Raw genomic sequence first — 15,266 nt, 5'->3', positions numbered from 1 at the left:
TTTTCTCACTGCCATGAAGTTTTCAGCATCTTGTTGAGAACACATATGCCATGACGATGACATGTGATTTCGAGCACATTCGTTAAAATCCTTATATTTTCTAAAGGCTGTAGTAATAAATGCACCTTGAAAACCTCGATGTACTTTTTTTTTAAAGATTTTTAATTTGCAGCAAAGAGTTTTGATCATCAAAACTCTTTGCTGCAAATTATAAATCTAACTGAAAGTATGAATGTATTGTTGCGTGGTAACAAGAAGTAAAACATTAAAATCCTTTTGAAATTGAGTCTGTTATTTTTCTGATCAAAACTCTTAGCTGCAAATTAAAATCTTTAAAAAAAAGTAATGGAAGTAGTAACTCTCTAAATTGTGCGGTAACGTTAAAACAGTTTGTCCTCTTGTTCTTAAGTAACAAAACGAACAACTTTTTTCAAATCTAGTTCATTAGCATAAATCCCAGTATTATCAATCCCACCTGTTGTGAAATTTTCGAATAAAACCTTTTTAAAGTTTTGTTAAAATAAAAAAAAAATTGCAACAAACAAAACAAAATTATTGTTGAAGATTCTGTCCACCTCGTTATATTTAAGGATTTCTGAGTTGCAATCTTTACTTTAGTTTGTCTAGAGAATACTCCTGGAATCTTCTGGATCTATTTGATACCAGCAATACATAACAAAAGTTATATCAAACGGGATATCAATGCAATGTCTTCACAACAAGTTTGGTAAATATTTTAAATTATCTTTTAATTTATCTATTGAATTAATTATGGTGTCAAGGCGTATCACGTCGAACGCAGAGTCAGCTAAACACTAAGAAACCTTGGTTTTTGGCCTCCTAAAACGAGAACTTAACTCAAAAAAATGAATGTCTTGATATTATAGTTGGAAGTACAACCTCTACCAATTCTACCCCAGTGAGCACATCAAACTAAAGAAAACTAAACTAATAATACTTATCAATTTTGGAAACCGAAGAAAAATCACTTCCTGATAAATCTATCCCCCTGATAGCGTTTAATGGTCTTTTATTTAATGTAATTTGTTGTTCAAAAAAGTGCCACCCTAGCTGCCATGGGATTTAAAATTCCTCCATTATCAGTAAATGAAATTCTCAATTATGTAGTAGAGTACAGCAAAAGCAAGACAAGGTATGGTTCATCGAGTTGAAGAGAAAAGAAAACAGAATTCTGTTTAGGAGAGACATTTCTTTGTTTTCTAACGAATGAGTATTAAGTCGAAATCGCAATTACATAAGTATTAACGATGATGGACAAAGTTCTAAGACTTGCTAGTTAGCCTTAGTGTAAATTATGTTTAGTTTAAAAAATCCTTAAAGAGCATAGTCTTGATTTACGCAACGATATTGTCGTCATTTTGATTCACGCAACGATATGATGACTGATGGAGCTAGTAGTATGAAAAAAGTTGCTGATCTCAAATCAACAATTATCTTTTAACGGTAATTAAGGTTTTTTTTTTTATCAAAAGGAGGAATTGGCAACAATTAAAACAGATTTTAAGGATAACTTTTCTGATAGTGGCTCGTCTAAAGAAGATGAAAATGGGCCAGTTAGAAAGGTACCAAAAATGATGAGAATGTTTAGGCAATTATCTATCAATGATGACATCTAACAGAAATTTATAAAAGCTGAAGTTAGTAACCAGTATTCCCTGATAATGGACTGCAAGACAAGATGGAGCAGTCTTCTATTAGTACTTGAGAAATTTTAACTTGTTGAAAAAACTTTATATAAAAAGCGTTAATTAATATTTACCCAGTTTAAGATAATTATATTTGCCTATCACATGATGAAGCAATAATATTACCAGAGGTAATTACAGCTCTAGTTCCAATAAAAAACGCTTTGTTTTTGGGTTATTAGCCTGTATAAAGCCAAAATTGGCATTAATTTTATGCTGAACAAGATAAAGGACGCCGACAATATTTTAAACGAGAAATGGCAGCTCTAATTTTTTGCATGCATGAACACCAAACTGATACATGTGGGCTTCTGAAATTCACCTCCGTGAATCCTGATGCAGTGTTTAAGTTGAGGGAGAATTTTTACACTTCCTTCTTCATTTAAATATCGAAAACTTTTTGGATAAGTTGCACTAAAGACTAACAGTTCCCAATCCTGTTGCAGAAACAGCATCAATGTTGCAGAATTACACACCGTATTTATTTGAGGCACTTGAAACGGTATCTAAGTGCGTAAATAATCCTTTGAATATTGAAGATGAACTCAATCGTGCTATTAAAGATCTTCGATGCAGCTAAATATGTTTTGGTAATCAAAATCGTCATAAAACAGTTAATGTCCCCCTGGTTAATATGTATAAATAGCGTGATCATCAAAACCTCACCCTAATGAAGCAACCTGTCAAACGACAACAGACTCGAGGAACTCTTCTACCACCTGCTTCATTACACCTGCTGTGATACACCTGCTGTGGTACACCTGCTTCATTACACCTGCTTCATTACACCTGCTGTGATACACCTGCTGTGATACACCTGCTGTGATACACGATCTCTTCTTTGTGTTTATCGCATATTTGTATAACAATACTCTTATAATAAATTAATAAATTAAACTCGTTTTACAATACGACTCTTACGTAAAACAACAAAATACATGTGATATGTTATTGTCAAAAATACAAAAAGAAATAATACTTCTTAAAAATGGGGATGCTTATTGAAGAGATAATGTCCGGTGAAAGAAAATGTCCGTTCAGACTAACAAGTGTCGAGTCTCAGCCAGTGATATTTTCATTAACGTGAAGTAAAATTAGAAGTAAAAATAATTGATTTCGTTAATGTGAATAAAAATTTCAAATTAGGATATATCTGAAGAACGAAAACTGAAATAGAATTGAATATAAGCATCAAAAAACGAAAATAGGAATAGAATTAGGAATTATTACCGAACGAAAATTATTGAATATTAAAAGAAATTTCGATACACTAATTAGTTTTTTTTGACAATTAATTTACAAATTTTGCATACTTGCTTTAAAATTGGCGCACATGTTTGACCATAACGATGATATTTGGAATGATTATAGAATGTATCAATGGACCACAAAACGTGCTTGTCATTACGTTAAGTATAAATTCAATGCGTTCAATCTTTTGTTGTAAAATAAAATAAACATCTAAAGATTCTTAAGAGTTGCAAATTAATAACAGAATAATGAGTTTATCAAGGTTGTTGGCTGGTAGGAAGCGTGACAGTCTTGTATGGAAATTCTTCGTTTACGATGAAAAAAATGACAAATCCACGTGTCTAGTACAGGACATAATTAATGAGAGCGTATGTGGCGCATCTCTTGCCGGAAAAAATTCCAGTAACTTGGTGGCGCACATTCAGAGAATACATAAAGACACACACAAATGTTACGCGGATGAAAAGAAAAAACGAAATGCAGAAAAAATATTTTTGAAACGTAAAATTGATGACAGCAATTCTATATCTTCCCGAAATAGTGGAAAGACAAAAACTCAGACAATAAGAGAGTGCTTTGAACACCGAATCACCGCGTGGCCAACGGAATCAAATGAATATCAATTGCGTCAGGATAGCGTGATTGAAATGATTGTTAATACCAGCTATCCAATGGTATTGCTAGATCAGCCGTCGTTTTGAAAGATGATAAAAACTTTTGACCCAAAATTTAAATTGCCAGGTTATAATTAACACAACTAAATTTTTAAATTATTGTTTTAAATTCATTCAATGCTAAACAATTTTTAAATGTTTGCCTGTATTTATAGTATCATTAATGTAACACTATAGTAACTAAAAACACAAACTGATGTGCATTAAATTTTAACTGATTTAAATTTTATATTGCAGGGTCTGCAACATTGAACAAGCGGATAAACGAGCGTTTTCTTCTACAATCTGCACAACTGAAAGACTTGATGAATCGTACACGCAAAGTAACAATTTGTCTTGATGGTTGGACGAAGAAGCGTCTCACAGCATCGTTCCTTGGAATATCTGCTTGTTTCTATGACACCACCATTGATAAAGCACGACATGCTTTCCTAAATTTGATAGAACTCCAACATCCCCACACGGGTGAGATGCTTGCCGAATGTTTAAAGAAATGTCTTGACCAGTGGGGTATTAGAGAAAATCAAGTTATGTTGATTGTTTCAGACAACGGGTCTAATATGATTTAAGCCATCAGGCTCTTACAGGAAGTGTATGCAGCTAAAAAATCTGACGAATCTGAATCTTATGAGTTTGAATCTGACGAGTCTGAACATGAAACTGATGAGGAAGAGATCCAGTCTCAGTCAGAACAAACTGATTTATTTCTGCCAGATCATATTCCATATCGTCGAATGCCCTGTATGGCTCACACACTCCAGCTTCTCATAAAACCAGTTTATGAACATTATAGTGCAACCACCTTAGAAATGAGACAAGTTGTATCAAGAATTAGGAAATCAAGTGTGGCAATTGAGAAACTTATTGACAAGTGTGGGAAGTCTGTGATAACTGACTGCACCTCAAAATGGAACAGTACATATCAGATGATTGACCGGCTGTTTAAAATAAAGACATCGGTGAATGAAGTTCTTATAGAAATTGGTACATATTATTTTATTATTTATGTTATTAGTGTGTATAAATTATTTTCGGAATTTTATTAAGTCTACAAAATTGCGTCTTACCTTATATAAACTAAAAAAACGAAAATGGTTATAAATTGTAAGAAGTTCATTATCATTAAAAAACAAGACAGGGTATATAGTCTTTAAATTAGGTTTACTAATAACACGGAAATACTTTACCCTGCCTTTTAAATCACATTGCAACAGTATGGAAAAAAGAGACGTATATCAATGATAATTATCAGTTATTACAATTGTTATTAGTAAACTTTAATTTCAGACGGTTTACTTAAATTTAGGAATAGACGCATTTAAAGCAAGTGAATGGGTTCGTTTTCAAAACATTTCTTCACTTTTGGAACCCTTTGCAGTACAAACAGATATACTTCAGACCGATGCCCAGTCTCTTTCACAGGTTCTACCATCTATACTCAATTTGGAATGCTATTTACAAGAATATCCTACCAGCAAGTCTTTGATAGCGAATCTTCTTGGAGATCTACGTCAACGGTTTCAAACAATTCTGCAGCCGGACTCAGATACGTTTAATCTTCTTCCGTCTGCTGCATATTTGTTAGATCCAACCGTTGCTGTCTTTATCCTCACATCGGAAATGGGCACCTTGCTCCATGCAGCAAAGATTTATATAATAAAAGTTTGTGGAGTAGAACAAGAATTATAAGCTGCTGCTGAGTCAAATGGATCTGAATGTGAATTTGCTGCCATAAAGCGCTTTAAGTTCTTGTCAAATAAAATCTTTACAAAAGAAGGAAAGATTTATAACCAAGACAATATCACTGTTGCAAGTCAGCTGTCAAGGTATTTGGTAGACATAAGCGGTGATGAAGCGCTGCCAAGTAACGGCCTGCTCTTTTGGAAACAAAACAAAAGCAAGTATAGCAAGATTGCAATTTTGGCTGAAGATTTACTGTCCGCCCCAGCATCACAGGCGTTTGTAGAAAGGATATTTTCACTTTGTGGAATTTTAACTGTTGGTCACCACAATCGAATGAAAAAATCATTAGAGATGAGAATTTTACGAAACTGAACAAAAACTTGTAATTTAAATTCAACCAGATATTTTCTTTCAATTTCTTATTATAACTCAATTGAATCATTGAATGACTATTTTATGACTATTTTTATCCTTTTTTAGATGTTACTAAGGTGGTTACTATGGTTACTAAGTTAAAAAATTGTTTAAATATTTTTCTTGAAATTTATGTATTACATTATTTCTTGAAATAATGATAGGGGAGACCGGGGCTAGTTTTCAGCAGGGGTAAGTTGACGAATTGCGTTTATCTGCAGAGTCTTTTATCAAAAAGTATCAGAAATCTCAGGGAACTTTCCTAATTGACCATTTCATCTTGGGTCCTACGACTAAAACTAATATAAATATTCCAGTCACAATTGATTTACTATTATCAGTCAGGCTGTTTTAGTAGTTGTCGTTTTTCAGGATCTTTAGGCAATTTATTGAAAAGCTTTTAGGGTTTATTGGCAAAATTTTCACAGGGGAAGCTGGAAAACAAAAAATATCTTTATAAAATTAATTTTTTTTAAATTTTTATTTCTAACAATATTGAAAAAATTTATTTTTACAAAAAAAATACATTTGAATTTTTTTACAAAAAAATTTTTTTAGGGGATTTTGTTACCAGGAACCAAGGTGGGGTGTTGTTTTGTTACCAGGAACAAAGGTGGGGTGTTGTTTTGGCTTCATATTCAAACTACTAACTGCTACTAGCTCATAGAAATAATAAATAATTTTTATACATTTTTACTCACTAATACGTTAATAATCTTTTTTATAGTTTGCGCCAACTTACCCCGGGGTGGGGCAAGTTTTTCTTTTTTTAAGGCCCAGGAAGGAGCCATAAGATTTTTTTTTTAAATGAATGTAACTAGTACAAGTTACCCAAATTCGTAGACTTCAAGACTACACTTTAATTTTTTCAAAAAAAGTATGTCATTAGGACTACTAATTGCTGTAAAATTTGATAGAAGTAAAATATGAACTGATTTAGTAACTGAAATAAGAACTAAAATGATTAAAATCATAAGAACTGAACTGAAATTAATTTCATCAGAACTGATTCAAAAGAAGTAAAATTAAAATTAGAAATTAAATCAATGCTACAAGAACGAAGTAAAAATGGAAATTGAAATTATATTTAGAACTTAAATATCACTGGTCTAAGCGAGCATTTTCTTTCACCGGACTATTCGGTACAAATGTTCGAGGATGCTTGGGTGATAAAACTTTAGATGCTTTGTGATTCCTGAAATCATATTTCAAAAAACACAAAAAATAACGTATTTCCTTATAAAATGAATTTCTTATAAAATGAATTTCTTATGTTATACAGCAATCAATAGCCTTTCATTTTACAAATATTTTTGCCGTTGATTAAAAAAACGTATTTTTGTATTTAGTTAATTTACATGTGGATATTATATGTAATACGTATGTATGATAATTATGATAATTTATATGTAATATGTATGAATGATAATTACGATAATTTATATTTATGAATACTATGATAATTCCGGGATCCCAGGACTCATTAGTTTTTCAATTTTAAAATTCGGGATTGCAAGCTCTTGACAATATTCTAAGATATTTTCTTTAAAAATACTTTGGCTCAAATGTCTGACTTACCCTAGATATGCCCCTGAAATACTTAATGAAAACACCAAAAGATGTTTTTGTCAAGAATTTGAGAGGCATATCAAGGGTAAGTCAAACATCTGAGCTAAAATATTTATAAAAAAAATACAATCTTCTCACAAACATTTCGAATTTTTATAAATTCTGGTTTTTGTAAACGAAACACAAAAACGCGGGTTTCCTGGTCTCAGCGTGAAAATTTATGGTTTCAAGTCACAAACCAAATGTCAAAAGACTGGATTTGGCAAAACTGCTCCACACGAGAACTTTTCGGATATTTTCATGAAGAAATCGAATTTTTGTGAGATCGTTTCGAACAATCGTTCTTTCTTCTAAATTTTACGTTAACAAGAGGACATATAGTGTTAAGTTACCGCACCTTTCAATTTTTCAAAAAAACTTTCCTCTACATTTTTAAAACTTCACCAACAATAAAAAAAAGTTCTTATTTTCTATTAAATATCTGGAGAAATACAAATGTAACATTTCATCTAAAATGCAGTTTTGGATACAATTCCGAATTTCGCACTGTCACGGATCCATCAAAAAAGGTCGGGCGGGGGGGGGGGGGCGAATTCACAAAACTTCGTACGTAAATCCGTAACTTTTAGGTAACTTTGGTTATTAATAGCTTCGAAATGACAATCTCATGAAAAGTTCAAAAAACATTTCACTAATGTTTACAGTAAAATGGTTTTATTTGTATTACGTAGTTTAGAACAATAATCTTAAAGATGTTCAGGTTCGAAGTTACGCAAAAAGTAATGAATTTACGTAAGAAGTTTTGAGAATCCGGCTCCAGAATACGAAGTTATATTGACGTCACAATGAGAAACGCTTGGTGGAAAAGTTTGGCTGAATATTAGTAAAGCTAAAAAATATCCGGCATCGAGAAATTCAATTTTGGAGTTTTAACTTGCTCGTGTAATAGAACATAGTTCCTTAATGTAAAATTTCCGTTCCGTAAAATGTCGCCCGTCCTCATTGTGACTGTTAAATGCACGAAAATTCTTTTTTTAACTCCTGATTTAAATCTCTTGACCCTAGGAACTCCAGCTTTAACGTATTAAAAGTATTTTAGCCGTTCATTTTGAAAGTGACCTGAGTCCATTAAAGTTTAAATGGAGACATTTAAAAGAATGCGTTTCAATTAAATAAAATCTTGGCCAGAAAATTAAATAAAATTTTGACCAGAAAATTGCTGTTTATGTGGCTGACCTCAAGTTATAATTGTCAATACTGTAAAAAAAAAAAAAAAAAAAAAAAATTTAAAAACATTCTGAGAAAACAACAACAAAAGTTTTTAGCTGAAACTCAGATGATACTATGTCAAAATAAAATGTTTTTATAAAAATAATAATAAATACTAATTCCAGAAATAGAACACTTTTTGGGTTTTAGAGGAGATAGGCTAATGTGATTGGGAGAATTTGTGCGTTAGGTCACTCTGCCTTTCAACACCTCATATGTGATACATATGGGGAAAGAGGTTTAACATTTTTGTTTTATGCTTTATTTTTTTTTCAGTATTTTATTACAAATTGAATCATATAAATTCAAGTATGCAAAGCACTTTGTATACAGCCTGAGTAGCATTAAAGATAATCTTTCTTTAACTTTAAAATATGGAACTTTTAGATTGCGAGGCTTTTTGAATTAAAAAATTAAATTTTTATTTAACTTCAAAAATAAACTTTTAATTAAAATTACCGTGAAAATTCTTAATGACAGGAAATAAATTTAAGTTAACTATAATTATAGCATGTTTAACATTCTTGTAATGTTATGCACTCTAAAAAAAATTCAAGGACTAAAAAGTTTGTGTGTTCTAGTTTACTAGAGTATTAATATTGATATAAAATACGCCAAACAGTCAAAATCTGTCTTTCAATTTCGATTTCGATTTTGACCCTTTTTTTGCTATGCCCCAACGTTTAACGACTAAAGACATCAGAGCTATGAAAAAATTTTTTACTTAAAACTTCTTTCTTTTCTTTTTTTTAACAGGAAATTAAAGTAAGAAAAATTGAAAATTAAATGCAAAAGTAAAAAACTAGTTGTTGAAATTCCATCCGGTTCATGAAGCGTCCCTGGTTATTTGCTCCTTAACAAAACTGTTTTAAACGGTAGTTAGAATGTCCTTCACAAAAGGTTAAGTGGAAAGAATGTATAACATTCACGTTCTGAACCAACGTTGTTTTTATTCTATTTCTAAAACCTATTCTTTATATAAATTACTATATGTATTTTTTTCAACTTAAAAATAATATCAGTTAACATCAATTTCTGTGAATAAAAAGCATTTTTAAAAATGTTAAGATAGTGTATTTATTATTTTTCCCACCACTGTATATATATATATATATATATATATATATATATATATATATATATATATATATATATATATATTATATATATATATATATATATAATTTTAAATAAATATGTATGTTTAATTTATAAATATGTATTTATATGTATTATTTACTAAATATTTTAATTTTTCTACCAAGTCAGTTAAAAGACGCATTCCATATTGTAATTCATAATCTGTCTTTTTTGGCTGATTTTTGTTTGTGACCAATAAAATTCAGTGAAATATTTTTTAATAAATTTTTTTTTTTTTAAATATAACTGCAAAGCAAAAAGCAAAGGTAAAATGTAAAATTTATTTTCGTATTTTTTATTTAATCCTCATCATATTTACATTTTACTTACAAAAAGCCAGAAACATTTTTAATTTTCCAGCATTAAAAGTTGGAAAATTAAATATTTGATGTAAATTGGTTTGATAGAGTCTACACTCTACATACATTTAATTAATATTTACAGAACTATTTAATTAGCAAATATGCAATTGTTTTCCTAAAACAAATGCTGGGGTTTTTAACTTTTGATCTTCTTCAACTTCAATCTTTCCAATCATTTAAGATTTCTTTTATAAACAGCTTTCTAATGATTAACGCAGTATCATCCTCGTGTTCAAATATAAGAAGAACAATTCTCGAAAACCAACACTTCTTCGTTAATCATTAAAAATAAACTCCAAACGCTAATCATAAATCAATCGGGAAACGTTGTTTGTATTGTGTTGTTTGTATTGGGTTGTTTGTATTGGGTTGTTTGTATAATGGGTATACTCAACTTATCTGGTTGTTGTTTATCAATAATGGTTGCTGTTTATTCTCAGACGTATTTTCAGTTTCGAAAACACGTTGTGTTCTTGGTTTACGACGAGTTCTATAAACTCGCCTGAAAATAAATAACTTAAAAGTACGTCATACTGGGAAATCACAACAAACTAAAAAGGTACGAAGATACAGAGAAGAAAAAAAATTTCAGAAATTTTTTTTTTGGCTAGTTTTTGTTAATATAATAGTATTTTATTATTATAATAGTATTTATTAGTTCCTAAATATTATTAAAAATTAATGTTAGATTTTTAATTATCTGATTAAAAAAAATAAAAACAGTTTTTTTTATAACATAAACATAAATAAAAAATAAGGTAAACGTAAACACAAGATGCAAACAATAAAAAGACAACAAAACTTTAAAATAAACTTAAAAAAAACCGTCGAATTAAAAATTTCTTTGTTTTTAAAAAACTTATTTTTAATTGACAAATATAACCTTGAAAAAAATCTATTTGTATATATGAATCATGTTTACCCTAAAATCTTTCAAACAACCCACGAATGTACCGAAGCTGCGCTGTTTTTCAAATAAGAGAAAAGACAACTACCTTCAGCAACAATCGTTTTTAATATGAACCTGTGACACCTGTGACAGTGAACCTGCGACAGCCTATTAATACTTTTGAGATTCGAAAAGGAAATTGAAAAGGTTTACACCTGACGCTTTTTTACATTCCTTTTTGTTTCTAAGAGTACGAATTTAAAATTTCGTCAAGTTAGAATTATTATCTCCAATTTTAAACGTTGGGAGAAAATGAATTGTTAATTTTACTAAGTAATGATTACTTTTAAATAAATTTTTTTTTTGAAATTTTTTTTCTAAATGGTTTCTTTAAATATGAATTATTTAAAGAATAAGTTATTATTTCTTAAAAAAGTAATAGTAAAATTTTAAATAATTTTTACTTTTAGAAAGAAATCAAAAACTTTCTTTCAACGTTTAAAATGGGAGATAGAACAAAATAATTCTAACCTGACGATTTGAGTTTCTGCAGTTTCATGTGAAAATTTAGTTGTACAACGCTAAGTTTCAAAAATATAACGGTACATACACAGTTTATCAAATTTTCATACATTAGTCAGTGTTTTGCAGTGTTTATGTCTAAAACTCTAAAAATCCCATTCAGGCTTAGTTTTAGAAATAATTACCAAAAAAAACAAAAACTTGCATATTTTTTGAAAAGTTACATAAATTAGCATATAATATTATGAGTAAAAGGCGTGAAATTTCGGAACAAATTATTATTCGAAATGTTATGAATATGCTTTTTTTTAAACTTTAAACCCATTATTTAGATATATTCCACACTATGGTTATTTTTAGCTTGTTCGCGCTTGAGTTCTCGCACTCATTAACTTTTTCATAAAATATTTAATTTCTTTTGAAAAAATACCTTTCTGAAATTTCACCTTTCTGCCAACCCCTAAAAAACTTAATTTTTAGCTTAATAAGGCATGCAATACTGTGCTTTAAAATTCCCAGAAGTTTCCAAAGGCCGTTCTTTAAAAATTCCCCGAAACTTCCAAATCCCTCTCTTTTACTCAAAACGTGCACTATTTGTTGGATTAGTTTTATTAGGATAAAAACGTTTATTGACATAAAATCATCGGATTTTTATAGTTTCAAACTCCTTTCGCTCTTTTCTAAAAATTACTTCAAACAGGCCGCCCTACCTTCGCCAGTCTGGCTCTCAACGCCACAATTTAACTAAAAATCTCTAGTTACTGTTTTCTTTTGCAAGTCTGATGACGTACTTGATCACGTTAGATAAAAATAAAGCGTAAAAAAAGATTACGTCAGCTAAAAAATAACGTAACTAAACATAAGATGCTCTTAAATTTTAGAGGGTAAAAAATAATATTCAAAGTATAATGAATTTTTAATATAAATGAAATATTGAAAAAGTAATGCGTAACCTCACAGTAATACATAACAATAATACTGGTTTTAGTTTATTTTTGCAATTTATATAAATAGACTTTCAGATTAACTAGCTAAGCTTGATGAAGTTTTGATAGCTTTCTCGATATCAATTGACGAAACCCTTAAAGAAAGATGTCTTATCCTTTTGATGTTTGAAGGGTTTTTACAATAGAAATTGGTTTACAACTTTTTATTTGTATTGGTTTATGTACTTTCAAGTAACTTTTCAACTACCAGATTCGAATGCCAATGATATACTAGCTTTGTATACCTTCGTATACACACACACACACACACACACACACACACACACACACACACACACACACACACACACACACACACACACACACACACACACACACACACACACACGCACACACACACACGCACACACACACACAATGATAACGTCAGCCATGTTACATGGAAAAGAGTTAAAAACAGAATAGTTTTACTTTTATGACTAAACTTAATTTGCCCCCACCCCCACCCCTCACCAAAGCAGCAAAAGCTTTGGTGGATACAAGTTTTTACTCTGATAGTCAAAATAGGAGAAAAAAAACTTTGTAAAGCAAGTCCTGTGTTGTTTCTTTGATTAATTAAGTTGATAATTTTTAATAAATCTTAAATCAAACTGTCGGGGTAAATGACCGTTCTGTGGACAGCAAACATTTCTCTCGCTCTTTCAAACGTTGAAACATATTCTATTACTTGTTCTATCCTCGCTTGACAGCAAAGTCTGCTTCTTTTAACAGCAAATTTACACTTACTGTAATCTTTTTAACATAAGTCACATCATTAGAGAATGTGCGAACGGAGAGTAAGCATATTGTAAAACAGCTCTTTGTAGAAGATAAACTACAAAGTGAAATCAAATTAAAACATTTTTATAAGTTTACTAGACATTCCTAAAAACGGTTGTAAAATTGGAACAATAAATTTATATATTTTGTTTCTTACTACTGAGAAGGGACCAGTTCCTTACTACTGAGAAGGGCCCAAAACAAAAAGAAAATTAACGAAATTTTGGACCCAGAAAACCAGAAAATAGTTCAAATATCAAATTATTTTGTCAAATCTATGCCATCTTCGTTTTTATTCCTTTCTCGAATTATATTCGTTTTCATTCTCTTCTCGAATTATTCTCTATTTAAACTCTCCCGTGCAAATGTTTCCGGACACTTGATTACTTAATAATAATATTTGAAAACTACTTAAAATCTTACTAAATTACGACAAAAAATTGGGCAAAATTATTAAGAATACTTTTCCTTATACAATATTTATTATGATGATAGATACTAGTTACGAATTTTTTCATAACAGTTTATTTTTTATCAATGAATCCACCTCTTGGATTTTTAAAACTTTAAAGGCGATTCGTTACATTCTGTTGAAAATATTTTCAAGCGTAAACAGAAATTATCCCTTTGTTAAAATGTTTCAATGCGTTTCCTTTAATACTGGACATTTTTTCCTGATTTGACAACTAATTTTGTCCCGAAGAAGTTTGATCTTATCGAGATAACACTCCTTAACATGTAACGTTTCTTCTTTTTTATTTATTCAATAGATAACATTTGAAAAGTGTGGAGTTTTTAAGATCATTAGATTGGTCACCTCGAGTAATTTAAGTCCTTCCGGAATTGCGAAAACTTATAAAACTCAATTTGCTTAAAAAACCTGTCGATTTTGTGTAATCGAAAAACAATGTGAAAATGATGTTCAGACCAAAACTTCAACAGTGGTTTTCATTTAACGACAAAAAGATCAAATAAAGTCTATTAATTTTACAATTTCCGTAGTAACAAGAGGTCTCCTAAATTGTGGTTCATCATTTTTAGTATCCAATTTCCTGATGTTGCGTGATTCATCTGTATGTTAAAAGTATATTTTACAAAATTTTAGAAATTGCTTTGCCTTATTATATTCTTACGTGACGTGAAAACACAATTTTGTAACATATTTATACAAATGTTTGTCAACTCATTTACAAGTTTATATTTTTACAATACAAAAACTAAAAAGAATCACGTTTCTAGCCGTTTTTCAAGGAAATTTTGAAAATATAAAATTAAACTTTTTTTTAAAAAAAAAATTGGAATTTTAGACGTTTAGTGCGGTACGTCCGAGTGTCTTACATATTTTGCACGGACGTGTAGATAATTAAAATTCTTTTCATTTTGTTAATCTTGACAAAGTTTTGATGATGTCGTGGAAAACCTGTTACACCTTACGATGAGTTAATTATGAATTCTTTAAAAACATAGGACAGAGTTAATTTTAAAACTTTTTTGATTTGTCCTTCTAAAAAATTAACAATTTACAAATATTTTTTTTCGTACTTATTTTCTTTAACTTTGTGACACTTTTAGGTCTATAAGTTAATCCTGATCTTATTCTCATTCATTTTATGCGTTAAAACTCGCTTATCTTAAGTAGCGCGAAGTTTTTAAAAACAACATCAAACTTTTACAAGCTTCGTCTCGAGTATTAAATCGTTATTTAAGGCAAAAGAAATGTTCAAGCAAACACGATAAATATTTATTTTAAAAAGATCAAGTATCTGTTTATTGAATTTATGTCGTCGTCGCTTTCAAACAAATCAATCAAAATTCGTAAGGCGAGTTATTATTTGATTGGCGCTTTAAAATAATTATATCTTCGCGAGTGCACCCTGCTCGTTTTATTTTATAGATAATTTTTTCTTTTTCAAAATATTATTCTTAGTTTTCAAACGCTAGATATTTTGAAATAACGTACTCCTGGATTTTATACAAACAACGCGTTAAACTGTTCAAAAAAAGACTTTCGACATCAGCAT

General features: G+C 30.0%; 1 pseudogene; it reads left to right on the top strand.

Annotated features, from left to right (window-relative positions):
• The first annotated feature begins 3,520 nt into the window (after positions 1-3,520).
• Positions 3,521-5,686, top strand: LOC149884316 (uncharacterized; annotated as a pseudogene).
• Positions 5,687-15,266: the final 9,580 nt, after the last annotated feature.

Source organism: Hydra viridissima, unplaced genomic scaffold (genome assembly GCF_058129835.1).
Source record: "Hydra viridissima isolate aposymbiotic clone 2 unplaced genomic scaffold, HvirCarnegie_v1 scaffold_9, whole genome shotgun sequence".
In the NCBI taxonomy this organism is placed as follows: domain Eukaryota; kingdom Metazoa; phylum Cnidaria; class Hydrozoa; order Anthoathecata; family Hydridae; genus Hydra; species Hydra viridissima.
The sequence above is the reverse complement of the archived record's forward strand: the minus strand, read 5'-3'. Positions and strand labels throughout refer to the sequence as shown.